Below are 17,091 nucleotides of genomic sequence, written 5' to 3'. Positions count from 1 at the left end.
CTCCACTGAGCAGGGAGTGGGATAGATCTTGGACTTTGATTTGATTTGAGTTATTATTGTCACACGTATTAGTACACAGTGAAAAGTATTGTTGCTTGCAAGCAATACAAACAAGGTATACCGTTCATAGAGAAGGACACGCGTGAGTGCAGAATGTAGTGTTACAGTCATAGCTAGTGTGTAGAGAAAGATCAACTTAATGCGAGGTAGGTCCATTCAAAAGTCTGACAGCAGCAGAGAAGAAGCTGTTCTTGAGTCAGTTGGTATGTCATCTCAGACTTTTGTATCTTTTTCCTAACAGAAGGAGGTGGAGAAGAGAATGTCCGCAGTGCGAGAGATCCTTGATTATGTTGGCTGCTTTGCTGAGGCAGCAGGAAGTGTAGACAGAGTCAATGGATGTGAGGCTGGTTTGCGAGATGCATTGGGCTACATTCATAACCTTTTGTAGTTCCTTGCAGTCTTGAGCAGAGCAGGAGCCATACCAAGCTGTGGTACAAGCTGTGTTTTTTTTTGTGATAGTATACAATAGGGTGATAGCAAATCAACAACCCACTGTGCCTCTCTCTGCACTTTTATTTCCACTGATGTAAATCTATTTTTTAAAGGTGTTTAAACAGCCACATAGATACTTAGGACCATAGAATGTTACATGGAGAACAAGAAAAATATGGTGCAATGAGCCAATATTGTTGCATTTTCTTCAAATGAGCAGTCAAAACTAATCTCGCTCTCCCATCCACTTCTCCTTTTAAAAGCAACTGTCTAGCTACAGGCCACAAATAAAGTCGACTGATTCTGCTTCAGCAATGGGTTGTGGTGGAGAATTCCACACTCGAAGCACCAGAATTGTGTGATCATAGCAGCAGATGAGTTTAGGAGCGCAGGTGGAAGAGTAGGCCATTCGACCCATCGAGCCTGCACCGAAAATAATCCCACCCTGGCCCTATTCCAGTAACCCCGTGTATTTACAGCACTAATCCCTCTGATATCAAGGGACAATTTAGCATGGCTAACTCACCTATGTTTGGTCGTTGGCGTCAACGCCATTTACCCACAGTACTCCCCCCATCGCTTGATATCAGTAATATCTGGATATCTATTAATCTCTCTCTTGAACATACTCAAAGGTTTACCAGAATGTTGCCTGGTTTGGAGGGCATTAGCTATGAGAAGAGATTGGCCAAACTTCTTTTCACTTGAATGTCAGAGGCTGAGGGGTGTCCTGAAAGAGGTTTACAGAATGAGAGGTATGTGTAGAATGGATAGTTGTGGATAGTTTTCAAGTCAATATCCAAAGGAGTAATCCACGGCAGGTGTTGGAATGTCCAGCATCATGTGAGCATACTTGCTTCCTGTGCCAAGCCTCTGTTTGTGAGGCTTGTTTAGCTTGGAACAGTATACTTAGCTGTTCAGGTTGATACAATGTTATGGTTGTGTTTTGTAATTGACAAAAATTATTGCCGATTTTTCTCATTATAGTTTAACTGTGTTCTTCAATAAACTTTGTTTGCTAAAAGCTTCCTCAAGGGTCACTTAAATCACACCTGGAGTGACACATCTTATGCATACCCACGCCAAATTCAAAGTTCAAAACTGACTTTATAAAACACTTTTAAGTTTCTTTACTAGTGTTACAAGTAGGCTTACATTAAAACTGCAATTAAGTTACTGTGAAAATCCCATAGTCGCCACACTCTGGCACCATTTTGGGTTCACTGAGGGAGAATTTAGCATAGCCAGTGCACCTAACCAGACGTCTTTTGGACTGTGGGAAGAAACCGGAGCACCTGGAGGAAACCCATGCAGACATGGGGAGAATGTGCAAACTCTGCAAAAGTCACCCAAGGCCAGATTGAACCTGGGTCCCTGGCACTGTGATGCAGCAATGCTAACCATTGTACTATCATGCTTCCCCCTTGGTGTTTCTGACCTGGATGATAATATTATAAATAACGCATATATTGCACATTTCTCCAAATCCAGATAGATTAAACCTGGTCTCCAAATATGGATTTCCCATTTGATTTTATACAAACAGAACTTTCATCCACCAAAACAAGCCCGTTGATGTAAGATGGGGAAGAGCCAAATGCCATTCGGGGTATCTGCTGTCAAATCCTCAGTTAAGATCCAATATACATTATTGTACAAGGTTGACAGTGATCCAGACAAGAAACTCAGGTGACAATCTAGATCTCGACGGGAAACTTGAACCTTCAAAACTAAGGGGATTTTTAAAAAATTTTACAGCTGCTCCCTGCTACCCAGCAGTCTGGAGGAGGTGGAACCTGACACCTCCCCACACGGGTCCTTCATCTTACAGCGGTATTGCCACATCACACAATACCAGTTCCCCACTTCCCCACACCCCCTCAAACTATGAAAGGCCATCTCCTCGACGTCTCTCCCTCTATGGCCAATGCAGATTTTCATAGTGGGCAGGGTTAACAAGGTACACCACCAATTTTCTAGCTTTCTACATAAAGGAGATTTTCTGACCTCCTTTTTGATGTTCTGGAACAGGCAGAAGTATAGATTTCGTTCAGTAAAATTATTTTAGCTAAAATATATACATAAAATTGACAAATTTCAGAATGCACAGGATGGAAGGGTTTTGCAGCCATTTAAATAGGATGGTGGTGGGGGACCTGATTCTGGGATTCCCATCCCCATTTTAGTGCACCCAATTTTTGCCATAGAGGGATAAGGATGTAGGGAGCAAGCCCTACATAAGGGTATAGGGAGCAAGTCCTGCAGTCCCAACCTGGCCAGCTCAATTGCAAGGGATAGGGATCTCCTAGCAAAAGGTGTTCTTATAGTTCTATAAAAGTGGCAATCAAACAAGTATCAATAATGGAAGCTTTCAGCACATGACACCTCTTAACTTTGTGTAAATAAACACTGACACATTTACAAAAGAGATCACAGAAAAAAAAACTTGTTCTAACCTCATAGAGATGTCAAAGAAGCAATTCTCTGCCTCTGTGTAAACACAGTTAATAACATAATCCTCTCCAAGAGTCTGGGCTCTCATGCTTGGCTGTCTACCTGGTAAATAAGCATGGAATACGCGAGGGTAATGGTGAATCGGTAGTGGATATGAATTGGTATTGAATTGGTCTGGGAGCATCGAATAGCAGAGTGTGGGGTTGATGGGATGAGAGGGCTAAAGGGCCTAAAATGTAACTAAACAACTGGGACAAATTCCCAGAGAACTGAGACAGGCTTTCGAACCCAACTAACACAACACCTTGCCGCTCCTTTGACAGTTGTTGATCTGCTTCCACAAGCAGTGAGCCTGACTCTATCCCACCCTTGTCTTCCCACAAAAAGGGACATTTAATACCAAGGTGGGAAATTTCCTGACTTGAGCTACCACCTCTGTAGCAAAAGTCTGCATTTTCAGTAATAACAGTATCAGATATTCAGGGAGATAATGGCATTGTGGTATTGTCACTGGAAAATAATCCAGAGAACTAGGATTCAAATCCCACCAAGGCAGATGATGAAATTTGAATTCAATAAAAAATATCTGGAATTAAAAAGACTAATGATGACCATGAAACCATTGTTGATTGTCATAAAAACCCACCTGGTTCACTAATGCCCTTGAGGGAAGGAAATCTGCCATCCTAGCCTGGTCTGGCCTACATGTCATTCCAGACCCACAGTGATGTGGTTGGTTCTTAATTGGCCTCAGGGATAGGCAATAAATGCTGGCCCAGCCATTGACACCCACTAATAAATAAAACAAAAATTCAAACCATACTGCACTTAATCTATGGGGGGTGTAAACCTACACTTTCACATGAATCCAAAAACCTCTCTCAGCTGTCTGAGAAAGCAGCAGAGGATGAACACATTCCACGAATGGGACAATCAAGTGAGGAAATGTATGTGTTTCAATGTAAAATCAACACAAATCAGGAAAATTTATAACACCATCCCACAATACTTTGTCCATTTTGCTTACATTAAGCAAGGTGAGCCACTGCCACAGGGAAGCATGATCTCTTTGTTGTCATTATGTTCTTGGCTTTGTCGCTGCATCTAATCAAAACAGGCAGGTTTGGTCCTATTTCCTCTGTAACTCGGCATCTCAGTGTATCTGGTTAATTCCACTCTTAAAACTTGGCTTAAAAAGTTGGCTTGTTATGCAAATACACATTTTGTTCTAATAGTCAGAGGAAATTGCTGTACCCAGTCGACTGTACCCAATGTAATAAGACCATAAGACAATAAGACATAGGAGCAGACTTATCCAAATTGGCCCATCAAGTCTGCTCTGCCATTCAATCATGGCTGATATTTTTCTCAACCCCGTTCTTCTGCCTTTTCCCCATAACCCCTCATCCCCTTATTAATCAAGAACCTATCTATCTCTGTCTTAAAAACACTCAAAGACCTGGCCTCCACAGCCTTATGCAGCAAAGAGTTCCATAGATTCATGACTCTCTGGCTGAAAAAATTCCTCCTCATCTCTGTTTTAAAGGATTGGCCCTTTTAACGTGAATTTGTGCCCTCTGGTTCTAGTTTTTCCTACTAGCGGAAATATTCTCCCCACATCTACTTTATCCAGGCCTCGCAGTATCCTGTAAGTTTCAATAAGATCCCTCCTCATCATCTAAACTCCAACAAGTACAGACCCAGAGTCCTCAACCACTCCTCATACAACAAGCTCTTCGTTCCAGGGGTCATTCTTATTAATCTCGACTGGACCATTTCCAAAGCCAGCACATCCTTCCTTAGATACGGGGCCCAAAACTGCTTACAATACACCAAAATGAGGCCTCAGAAGTACATCCCTGCTCTTGTATTCTAGTCCTCTTGACATGAATGCTAACATTGCATTTACCTTCCAAACTGCTGACTGAACCTGCACGTTAGCCTTAAGAGAATCTTGAACAATGATTCCCAAATCCCTTTGTGTTTCTGATTGCCTAAGCATTTTCCCATTTAGAAAATAGTCCATGCCCCCATTCCTCCTTCCAAAGTGCACAACCTCACACTTTTCCACATTGTATTCCATCTGCCACATCTTTGCCCACTCTCCTAACCTGTCCAATTCCTTCTGCAGCCCCCCCACTTCCTCAATATTACCTGTCCCTCTACATATCTTTGTATAATCTGCAAACTTAGCAACAGTGCCTTCAGTTCCTTCTTCCAAATCATTAATGTATATTGTGAAAAGTTGTGGTCCCAGCACTGACCCCTGAGGCACACCGCTAGTCACCAGCTGCCATCCTGAAAAGGATCCCTTTATTCCCACTCTCTGCCTTCTGCCAGTCAGCCAATCCACTATCCATGCCAGGATCTTACGCTTAACATCATGGGCTTTTAACTTAATTAACAGCCTCTTATGCGGCACCTTGTCAAAAGCCTTCTGGAAATCTAAATAAATCACATTCACTGGTTTTCCTTTATCTAACCTCCTTGTTACCGTCTCAAAGAACTCTAACAGATTTGTCAGACATGGCCTCCCCTGATGAAGCCGTGCTGACTCAGCCCTATTTTAGTATACACTTCCAAGTGCTCTGCGATCTCATCTTTAATAATGGACTCTAAAATCTTGCCAGTGACCAAAGTCAGGCTAACCGGCCTATAATTTCCCATCTGATGCCTCCCTCCCTTCTTAAACAGTAGTGTTACATTAGCTACTTTCCAGTCCTCTGCAAACCTCCCTGGCATTAATGATTCCTGAAAGATCATCACCAATGACTCCACAATATCCTCAGTGATCCTTTTTAGAACCCTGGGGTGTAGTCCATCCAATCATGGTGATTTATCCATCTTCAGACCTTTCAGTTACCCCAGAACTCATCTGTGCCCCCTGATTCTCCTGGCGCTCTGGCATCCCACTGGTATCTTCCACCATGAAGACTGATGCAAAGTAACTATCCAGTTCCTCTGTCATTCCTTTGTTTCCTATTATTACTTCTCCAGCTTCATTTTCCAGTGGTCCAATGTCTATTTTTGCCTCTCTCCTACCTTTTATATATTGAAAAGAACTCTTCCTATCTTCTTTGATATTACTAGCTAGCTAACACTCATATCTCATCTTCTCCCCTCCCGTATTGCTTTTTTAGTTGTCCTCTGCTTGCTTTTAAAGGCTTCCCAATCCTCTGGCATCCCACTAATCCTCGCCACTTTGTCTGCTTTTTCTTTTGTTTTTATGCCGTCCTCGACTTCCCTCATCAGCCATGGATGCCTCGTCCTCTCCTGAGCATGCTTCCTCCTCCTTGGGATGAATTTCTGTTGTGCCTCCTGAATAACCCCCAAAAATTCCTGCCATTGTTGTAATTTGGCCATTTCAACTGGTGTAGCATTAAACATCACACTTGTGCTTTGTGTTTTCACCAGGTGTGAAACCTCTTGGAAAATTTGGAAGGGGAGAGGTGGAGCGAAGTTATTGATGAGACCTTACATGGCTCACGCTTGCTCTGTCTCCCTTCCTTACCAAAATGAACAGAGAAGCCTAAATGAAGGCCCGGGGCGGTGGGGCGGTACAGTGGTTAGCACAGCTGCCTCACCGCGCCAAGGATCCTGCTTCGATTCCCAACTTGGGTCATTGCCTGTGTGGAGTCTACGCGTTCTTCCCCGTGTCTGATTTCCTCCAGGTATCCGGTTTCCTCCCACTGTCCAAAGATGTGCTGGTTAGGCGCTTTGGCCATGCTAAATTGCCCCTCAGTGTTCCCGAACAGGCGCTGGAGTGTGGCGACTAGGAGATTTTCACAGTAACTTCATTGCAGTGTTAATGTAAGCCTACTTGTGACACTAATAAATAAAGCTAAGCTTAAAGAAAAAAGTTCAAAAAAAACTTATTCATTTTGACATGTCAGATCTAACAGGTATAATATATTTAATTTACGAACATAATCTGAAACAGGATAAGATGTGGAAAATGCAAAATGTCCTTATTCATTCAGTCTTAAGGTGAAGAAATGACCACGCAGCTTGCATATGAGGGAATACTTTGTGCAATGCAAACATATGATGAAACAAAATTAACATTTGTTTAGTGAAGTGTCTGACCATTGTTGCCCAGATAAGGATAGAATTATCATTTCCTGAGTGATTTGTATTAATTGCCGATTTTGTTTCAGTTGAGCACAATTAGTTCAGTATCGCAAAACACTGATCCAGGTCAGTCTCAATTCTTCCTGCTACCACGAACCATATTAAGAAGGCAATTAGAACCATCGTGAATCACCGATTGACATCTGTTTTGATAACTGTGTGACAATGACATCATTTCGACAATCTGCTTAACGTACAACATAAAGTCAAAATGAAAATTATAAATAGCATCGCAGGAAAGGATGGCTGGAACCTATGGATTTAACATGTGGCCACGTTAAGCACAGGAAAGATACTGAACCGGCCTCACTTTACAAGATAAAAATTGAAAGAAATCACAACACCGTGAAATATTTATCCCTATTTACCCTGAAGTGCTGCACAATGTCAATGATTTGGAAAGACAAGTAGATTCTGTTTCAGTCATTCATTTCAAGTCAATGTTTAGCTGCTTATAGTTGAACCTACAAATCAGTAATCTGTGCTGTGTTCTAATCAGTGGCAGAAAGATTAGGTTACATTTAACCTCTTTCATATACTGCTTTTTCTCTCTCATTTGTTGTCTCTTGTTCAATTTCTTGGGTCAAGAGAATGAGCAAGCAATTTAGTTCCAGATGTCAAGGTCATTCTTGATCCTGCTGTTACAATATGTGTCATCCTCCGGTCATCTTTGTCCCACTGCCTCCACATGCTCTCTGGACTAGAATGATGAATTAATCCCAAACCATGTTATTATTCAGTGTGCTATTCCTACATCCATTAATCCCCACACAGGAGTTAAAGAAATATGTGGCTATTGCAGCTGTAATCCAGATGTATATTTGGGCAATGATAACTCGCATTTATCTAGAGCCTCTAATGTAGCAAAATGTCCTAAGGTGTTTTGCAGGATTATTATCTACTGCATAGAACCAAAGAAGGAAATATTAAGACCACTCATCATATAGATGACTAAAGTCTTAGGTTTTAAAGTGAGTTAAAGGAGAGGAAAGATGTGCAGAAGTTTAGCAAAGGAATTCTGGAGGTTCAATTCTAGACAACTGAAGGGAGAAAGCCGAGGATGCATAAGTGGCTAGAATTGGAAGAATAATGAGTGAGATTCTCCAGCCTCCCAGCTATGCGATTACTGCCGGGAGGGATTCTCTGATCCAACAGCTGTCAATGAGAAGTCCCATTGATGTCATCTTAAGCCGGTGGAAAATCCGCAGGTGGGTAGTATACATTTGGCAGGACCAGAGAATCCGTCAGTGTGAGCGGCTAAAGAATTCCAGCCACAGAGTTCTACAGAGAGTTGTAGGGCAGGAGAAGTTTACAGAAAAATTGAGGGTTTGAAGTCATGGAGGGATTTGCACCAAAAGATGAATTCAATGTAACCTGTCCAATAAGCTATTAGTCCTCACTCTTCTCCCTCCTCCTCGACAGATCTCTTGGGTGAGTGGTGAGAACTAGCTGTGTAAATGCTTGGCTGATTAAACATTCAATGAAAGAGTGCTTGCTCTGATTTTGATGGATAGCAGAGATCTCTGTGTTGTAGCTGGAGCTGGAATCGTGGAAGGATATTATGAAGGAAAGCAAAATATTAGATCTCATTTTGGCCTACTAAATTTAAAAACTTTTCCTATTAAATTTAAATTTAAAATTTTCACCCTTATGTTTCACTTTTTCCCTGGATTTTACCCTCCTTACTTCTATAAAACCGTCAGCCTGGAATGCCAAAATCCTTTCCATTGCTGCAATTCTATCATCCTTTTCATCTTTGCAAACAACACCAACGAGCTTGTGTCTCAGTCACATAGGACACACACTCCAGAATTCTTCCCCAAAACCTTTTGAAATTCCATCTCTCTCTCTCCTAAAACATCTCTCTCCTAAAACACTCTTTAAAATTCACCCAAATCTTAAATCAAGCTTTTTTTCCTTCCCCAGAAAGGTTGTGTCTTTAAGCTTATTTAAAGCTGAATTAGATTTTTATTGGACAAGGGAATCACGAGTTCAGACGAGAAACAAGAGAGTGGAGAAGAGACCATAGCCAGATCAGCCAGTGACTGGTGGGGCAGGCTCATTGGCATACTCCTCTTCCTAAGTCCTATGTTCCTCTGTTTCAGCTACTCCTGCTAACAGCTCCACGTTCAGGTTTGCGCCTATTTTTGGTTGTGTTGTTATTATTGTTGTTCTTCTTCTGAGACGGGAAAGATGCTATAAATGGAAAGGAGTATTCACAGCTAATGCAGAACTAATTGTTTCTTTCTTCAGTAAGGAATGTCGTCATCATATGGTCCAAAAGAATTGCCGGACAGAAATCTTAGCTTTTGCTAAAAGACCATTATGCATTTTGAATTGCACATATGAACAAATGAATTAGGAATAGGGCTAGGAGCAATTGGACCTTCAATTCTGCCCCACCATTCAAAGGGATCTTGGCTGATCTGATCATAGCCTCAATGCTACATTCCTGATTGTTCCCGATAATGTTTCACCCCTTTGCTCATCAAGAATCTGTCTGGTTCTGCCCTAAAAATATTCTGCTTCCATCATCTTTTGAGCAAGAGAGTTCAAATGCTCACGTTTCCTTTCAGAGAAACAAATTCTCACTTCTGTCCCAAATGGGTGACCCCTTATTTTTAAACAGTAACCCCACAGTATTAGATTCTCCCACAAGAGGAAGCACACTCCCCAAATCAACCCTGTAAAGATTCCTCAGGATCTAACATCTTTCCATCAAGTCATCTCCTACTCTTCTAAACTCCAGCAGATACAAGTCTAGACTGTCCAACCTTTCCTCATGAGACAACCGACCCATTCCATGTATTAGTTTAGTAAAAAAGATGTGTGAGTTAGATGGATTGGCCATGCCAAATTGCCCCTTGGTGTCAGGGCACTAGCTAGGGTAAATGCAAGGGCTTATGGGGATAGGGCCTGGGTGGGATTGTGGGTGGTGCAGACCTGATGGGCCAAATGGCCTCCTTCTGCACTGTAGGATTCTATGATAAACCTTCTCTGTACTGCTTCCAATGCATTAACAACCTTCCTTAAATAAGGAAACCAATACAGAAATCCAGATGTGGTTTCACCAATGCCCTTTATAAGTGAAGCATAACATTTTTAATTTGTATTCAATTCCCGTATCAATAAATGATAACATTCTGTTAGCTTTCCAATTACTTGCATAATAACCTTTTCTGATTATGCACCAGGACCCTGGATCCATCTACATCTCAGAACTCTGTAATCTCTCACCATGTAAATAATATACCAATTTCTTATTGTTTCTGCCAAAGTCAACAATTTCTCATTTTCCCACATCTCATACTCCATTTGCCAAATCTTTGCCCACTCACTTAACCAATCCAGATCCCTTTGTAGCCTCACTGTGTCCTCTTCACATTTTACTATGTGACATATCTTTATGTCATCAGCTAAAATAGCAACTATACTTTTGGTTCCTTCATCTAAGTCATTTATTAAAACTTTAAAAAGATTGAAGTCTGTGGCACACCAATCACTATGGCCGGGATTCTCTCAAAAAAATTCTAAGTTCCGAATTCACATAAAAACTGGCGAAACTCCCACTGATTTTTTTAGCGGGATTTTCAAAATGAATGTCCCACACTCTGAGCACTGCAGAGTGTCTCTAGGTGACACTCAGTGGAGAAAATCAGTGAGCAGGGCCTATTCCCACTGGAGAGGACGGCAGCATAGCACTGAGGGACCCTCTATACATGCGCCGACAGGTGCTGACAGATCACTGGCCAGCCGCTCGACCCTGCATCGCTGCCCTCAGATCCCCCCACTCCTCTGATCACTGGCCTCCCAGATATCCCCACCCCACACCACAGCAGTCCCGATCTCCGCCCCCCCCCCCACCCCGGCCAATCAGCAGCCCCAACCCCCTCCCCAGCTGCTACCCCCACCCCATACCCTGATGTCCATCCCCAATCAACACCTTCCCTCCCTCTGCCACTGATCCCGACTGCAACGGGATTCCCCCACTCCCACCAATCTCCCCACTATAGGCCCCGTGCCCACAATAGGCCCCATCCCCAAAACGCACCGCCCCCTTCTGCTCTCGCCCCTTGGCACTGCCCAAAGCCCAGTGTCCCGGCACGCTAATGATATTTAAATTGCGATTTTAATATTTAAATCAGCTTCGTGCCAGTTTCCGACGTGGAACTGACGACACCAGAAATCTTGGCCAGGAGAGCAGTGCAGCAGGCTGGAAGAATCATCCCCTATATCTCGCCAACTGAAAAAAATCCATTTAGGCCGTCCATAGCTGGCCAATCTTCTATCCACAGCAATATGTTACTGTCTACGCCATGAGCTTTGATTTTTTTGCAATGATCTGACATGGCACTGCCGCAAATGCCATCTGGAAATTTAAATACAGCACATCTACCACATATGTTGTTTCTTAGAGTCATTGAAATCCTACAGTGCAGAAGGAGCCATTCGACCCATCAAGCCTGCACTGACAACAATTCCAGGCCCTATCCCTGTAACCCCCATGTACTTACCCTACTCATCCCGCTGAACTAAGGGGTAACTTAGCATGGCCAATCAACCTAACTTGCACATCTTTGGAGTGTGGAAGGAAACCGGAGCACCCGGAGGAAACCCATGCAGATATGGGGAGAACGTGCAAATTCCACAGACAGTGACCTGAGGCTGGAATTGACCTGCCACTGTGAAGCAGTAGTGCTAATAATTGTACCACCGTGCCACCCCAAAAAACTCCAATAAATTGCTTATACATGGTTTCCCCTGTGTCTTGTTGACTTCCTCTCTTTCTGAAAAACTGGCTTTGAAAATGATCTTGTCCCTCCTTAAGCACAATATAATTGACAAAGATGTGCGGGTTAAGTTGATTGCCCATGCTAAAATTGCCCCTTAGTGTCCTGGGTGCATAGGTTAGAGGGATTAGTGGGTAAATATGTAGAGATATGGGGATAGGGACATAGAGGAATTGTGGTTGGTGCAGATTCAATGGGCCGAATGGCCTCTTTCTGCACTGTAGGGTTCCATGATTCTATGATTGACATGTAGATGACCCCCAATAAACTATTTGTGAGATTGTAAATAATTAATAAGATGCCATGTTTTTGAGGAGGAGTGTGTGCTACAGACTGATAGGATGAAGGAGGCAGATGTTCTGAGGGAAGATGTATTAGCAATTTTGAAAAACCTGAGGGTGGATAAGTCCCCTGGGCCAGATGGGATACATCCTAGGATACTTTGGGAGGCAAAGGATGAGATTGCGGAGCCTTTAGCTTTGATCTTTGGGTCCTCACTGTCCACAGGGATAGTCATAGTAAAAAGTCTGACAACACCAGGTTTTAGTCCAACTGATTTATTTGATAGTAAGCTCACTAGCTTTTGAGGGGTTTCCCTCTTCTTCAGGTGAATGGAGAGTTCTGGCCTCAGACAGAGCATATAAAGCACAGACAGTTTACAGATTACTGATTAGAATGCACATCTTTACATCTAACCTGCTGTTCAAGTCCTAAAGTGGCTGACAATGTGTGTGGAAGGAGCATTGATCACAGGTTAAAGAGATGTGTATTGTCTCCAGACAGTACAGTAAGTGAGGTTTTACAAACCCAGGCAAGTCACGGGGGTTACAGATAGTGCGACATGAACCCAAGATCCCTGTTGTGTCCGTCCTCATGTGTGCGGAATTTGGCTATCAGTCTCTGCTCAGCGACTCTGCGCTGTCATGTGTCGTGAAGGCCGCCTTGGAGAATGCTTACCCGAAAGTCAGAGGCTGAATGCCCGTGACTGTCTGGAGACAATACACATCTCTTTAACCTGTGATCAATGCACCTTCCACACACATTGTCAGCCAATTTAGAACTTGAACAGCAGGTTAAGTGTAAAGATTTGCATTCTAATCAGTAATCTGTAGACTGTCTGTTCTTTATATGCTTTGTCTGAGGCCAGAACTCTCCATTCACCTGAAGAAGAGGGAAACCCCTCGAAAGCTAGTGAGTTTACTATCAAATAAATCGGTTGGACTAAAACCTGGTGTTGTCAGACTTTTTACTGTGTTTACCCCAGTCCAACGCCGGCATATCCACATCATCACAGGGATAGTGCCAGAGGACTGGAGAGTGGCAAATGCTTTTCCTCTTTTCAAGAAAGGAAATAGGAATGACCCTGGTAATTATAGGCTAGTTAATCTTACTTTGGTGGTTGGTGAGTTAATGGAAAGGGTCCTGAGAGATAGGATTTATGACCGTTTGGAAAGATTTAGTTTAATCTGGGATAAAGTACAGAAACAGAAACAGCCCGGGAAACAGGCCCTTCGGCCCAACGAGCCCACGCCACCATTTTAACATTACCAGTCCCCCCTCCACCCATGACCCTTATCTATGCTTATGGCATTCCACATTGAGGGAAAACTAATTTAGGGACAATTTGTTACCTCCAATCACCACCCAAATTCTACATTGGGGAAATGCTGAGTTTAATAAAATCAGATATGATTTGGCCAGAGTGGACTGGAAGCAGACATTTTTAGGTAAATTTGTGACAGAAACGTGGGATGCATTCAAAAAGGAAATAGGGAGAGTACAGGGCCAACATGTTCCAATAAAGAAAAAGGGTGGGAGCAACAAATCCTGTGAACCCTGAATATCAAGGCATCTACAACATTGAATAAAGAGAAAAGGGGAGGATTATAGCATTCATTGAGGGCTCAAAATAGCAGAAGCTGTAAAGGAGCATAGAATATGCAAGAAGGAAATTAAAAATGTAATTTGAAGAGCAAAAAAGGGATATGAAAGAATACTGGCAGGTAAAATAAAGGAAAATCCATTCTTGTTTTGCAAGTACACGAAAGGTAAAGGGATAAAGTAAAGACCCGGGTCCAGGTTGAGACTTGGGTGACTGTCTGTGTGGAATTTGCACATTCTCCCTGTGTCTGCGTGGAATTTCTCTGGATGCTCTGGTTTCCTCTCTCAGTCCAAAGATATGCGGGTTAAATGGATTGGTTGTGGTAAATTGTTCCTTAGTATCCAAAGATGTGTAGGTTAGGGGTAAATACATAGGGTTATGGGGTAAACCTGGGCATGAGTTGGTGCAGACTCGACAGGACAAATGGCCTCTTTCTGAATTCAATGATTCTATGATCATTCAGGAAAGAGTAGGGCCCATTAAAGACCACAATGGATAGTCAGCATGGTTCCGTGAGGGGTAAGTCCTGCCTCACAAATTTAATTGAATTCTTTGAGGAGGTAACTATGTGTGTGGACAAAGGTAGAGCAGTTGATGCCGTATACATGGATTTTAGGAAGGCGTTTGATAAGGTTCCCCATAGTAGGTTCATGAAGAAGATAAGGAGGTGTGGGATAGAAGGAAATTTGGCCAATTGGGTAAGTAACTGGCTGTATCATAGAAGACAGAGGGTGGTGGTGGGGGGAATATTTTCAGACTGGAGGCCAGTTACCAGTGGTGTACCACAGGGGTCAGTGCTGGGTCCTCTGCTTTTTGTGATTTTTAATAATGACTTGGAAGAAGGGGCTGAAGGGTCGGTTAGTAAATTTGCTGATGACACCAAGATTGTTGGAGTAGTGGATGAAGTGGAGGGCTCTTGCAGGCTGCAAAGAGACATTGATAGGATGCAGAGCTGGGCCGAAAAGTGGCAGATGGAGTTTAATCCTGATAAGTGTGAGGTGATTCATTTTGGTAGGACAAACTTGAATGCAGATTACAGGGTCAACGACAGGGTTCTAAGGAATGTGGAAGAACAGAGAGATCTTGGGATTCATATCCACAGATCTCTGAAGTTTGCCACTCAAGTGGATAGAGCTGTGAAGAAGTCTTATAGTGTGTTAGGGTTTATTAACAGGAAGTTTGAGTTTTAAGAGCCATGGGGTTATTCTGCAACTATACCAGACATTGGTGACACCACGCTTGGAATATTGTGTTCAGTTCTGATCACCTCATTATAAGAAGGATGTAGAAGCGTTGGAGAGACTGCAGGGGAGATTTACCAGGATGCTGGTTGGCTTGGAGGGTAGGTGTTATGAGGAAAGGTTGAGGGAGCTGAGGCTTTTCTCTTTGGAGTGGAGGAGGATGAAAGGCAACTTATTAGAGGTTTATAAGATGATGAGAGGATTGATAGAGAGGACGTGCAGAGGCTATTTCCTCGGGTGAATATAGCTGTTACTAAGGGGCATAACTATAAGGTTCATGGTGGGAGATATAGGAGGGATGTCCGAGGTACATTCTTCACTCAGAGAGTGGTTGGGATGTGGAATAGACTGCCTGCTGTGATAGTGGAGTCGGACACTTTAGGAACTTTCAAGCGGTTATTGGATAGGCACATGGAGCACTCCAGAATTATAGGGAGGGGATAGCTTGATCTTGGGATTGGACATGGCTTGGCACAACATTGAGGGCCAAAGGGCCTGCACTGTGCGGTCATGTTCTATGTTTCTATGTTTCTATGTCACTGCGAAATGTTGTCTGTGGATTGGGTGGAAAAATGGCAATTTGTGTCTTCACATCGAGCCTTCAGGGAGAAACAAGATTTGACCTACCACTTCCAAAATCCTGGGATTCAACTATTGATCAAGTGTAGAATTTGCTATTCCAACTTTTCAGGCCTAAGGCTAGAACCAATTACCTGGGTAGAAGCTTGAGAACAAACGGGACTATTTTTTGTGCAGTAGAGTAAGAAAGAATAATTATGTATGTTGCAAGTCATTTATTTACCTGTTTGTGTTACATTCCACTGTCAGTAAGATTGGACTTGACTCTTGTGCTGCATGTTATAGCTAAGTGGTTGTGCTCCAACCGACGATGTAACTACATATATTATGAGGATGCTGAAGATATATAGCATTAAGCACCTAGGTTGCTCCACGTAAAATAAACGTGAGTTGGGTCTTCTGCCATTGTGAATTGTGTTGGTTAACAGGAATTAAAATAAAATTGTGAATTAAAATGATTTGTTAAAATTAAAATAAAAATTTAATTAAAATTAAAATAAAATAGTAGCCAAAGAGAAGTGCCATCGTTAAAGTCGTCACCTTTATGGATGGTATGAATGGGAACATGAATGGAGAGAGATAATGATGTTCAGATATGAAATAGGTATCCGAATGGAGTATTACACTGGGTATGTCCCATGCCAGCAAACAAAGAAAAATAACTTATTTTCAGTTTGTAATCAGCTTTTTCTGATTTTTTTTTGTTTTTATTCCAATTCAATCCAATCAAGTCCAATTCAGAGTCTCAACAAGTTGAGACATTCCCGATCCAAGCTGACAAGACAGGGCTCTCACCTCCTGTCTTGGGCTTGATCTACATGATCCAAGCTGATTGGAGTAGGCATTGCTCCTCCTCCAAAGCTTGATCTCATTTGCATCTTAGCCAAAAGGCCGAGAAGCCGCTTTTAAAAATTGCTTCACATGAAGCTAAAATGTAACCTAATGACTTTAACCAAGCACAGCATGTCGATGCTACACTTGATCTTAGCCAAAAGGCCAAGAAACAATCAGTTTTTTCTGATTGCAATAATTAAATAACGCATTGTCCAAAATTTGTTTTAAAAATGTTGTCAGTGTTAATTTTGTACCATCACTTAACATCCTGTTTTTTTGTCTTGGTATCTTTACATACTGTAAACTCCAGCGTATGGTAGAGCTGAGGGTTGGTGATCACAGTGGGGCAGAACTGAGAGCCAGCTGTAAAGAGTAGATAGAAAGAGAACAGGTAGGGATCAGGCTTAGCAAATGAGTTTGACTGATTAATGGAGGGGATAAAGACAGGGTCACTAGTTTGAACTGGGCTGGGCAGTTGTCTGTTTGAGCAGGCAGGTGTTAATGTGAAAGGGCAGAAGCATGCCCTCACCTTTTGTTGTCAAACTAGCTACCTCTGCTGATAACTTTACGAGCTATCATCTTCAAGTGGAAAATGTATAGTCTGTGCTCTACAGCACATCAATTAATTAGTCATGACAAATAGTTTTTTATGAAGTGATGGAGCATGAGAACCTGATCAAATTTGGAC

At 42.5% G+C, this 17,091-nt stretch overlaps 1 pseudogene; it reads right to left on the bottom strand.

Moving 5' to 3' along the window:
- Window positions 1-16,431: 16,431 nt before the first annotated feature.
- On the bottom strand, window positions 16,432-16,577 carry LOC145352044 (U2 spliceosomal RNA; annotated as a pseudogene).
- Window positions 16,578-17,091: the final 514 nt, after the last annotated feature.

The sequence above is a fragment of the Carcharhinus amblyrhynchos genome, chromosome 13, assembly GCF_965287045.1.
Source record: "Carcharhinus amblyrhynchos chromosome 13, sCarAmb.v2.hapA, whole genome shotgun sequence".
NCBI lineage: Eukaryota > Metazoa > Chordata > Chondrichthyes > Carcharhiniformes > Carcharhinidae > Carcharhinus > Carcharhinus amblyrhynchos.
This window is presented reverse-complemented; position numbering and strand designations above follow the sequence as displayed.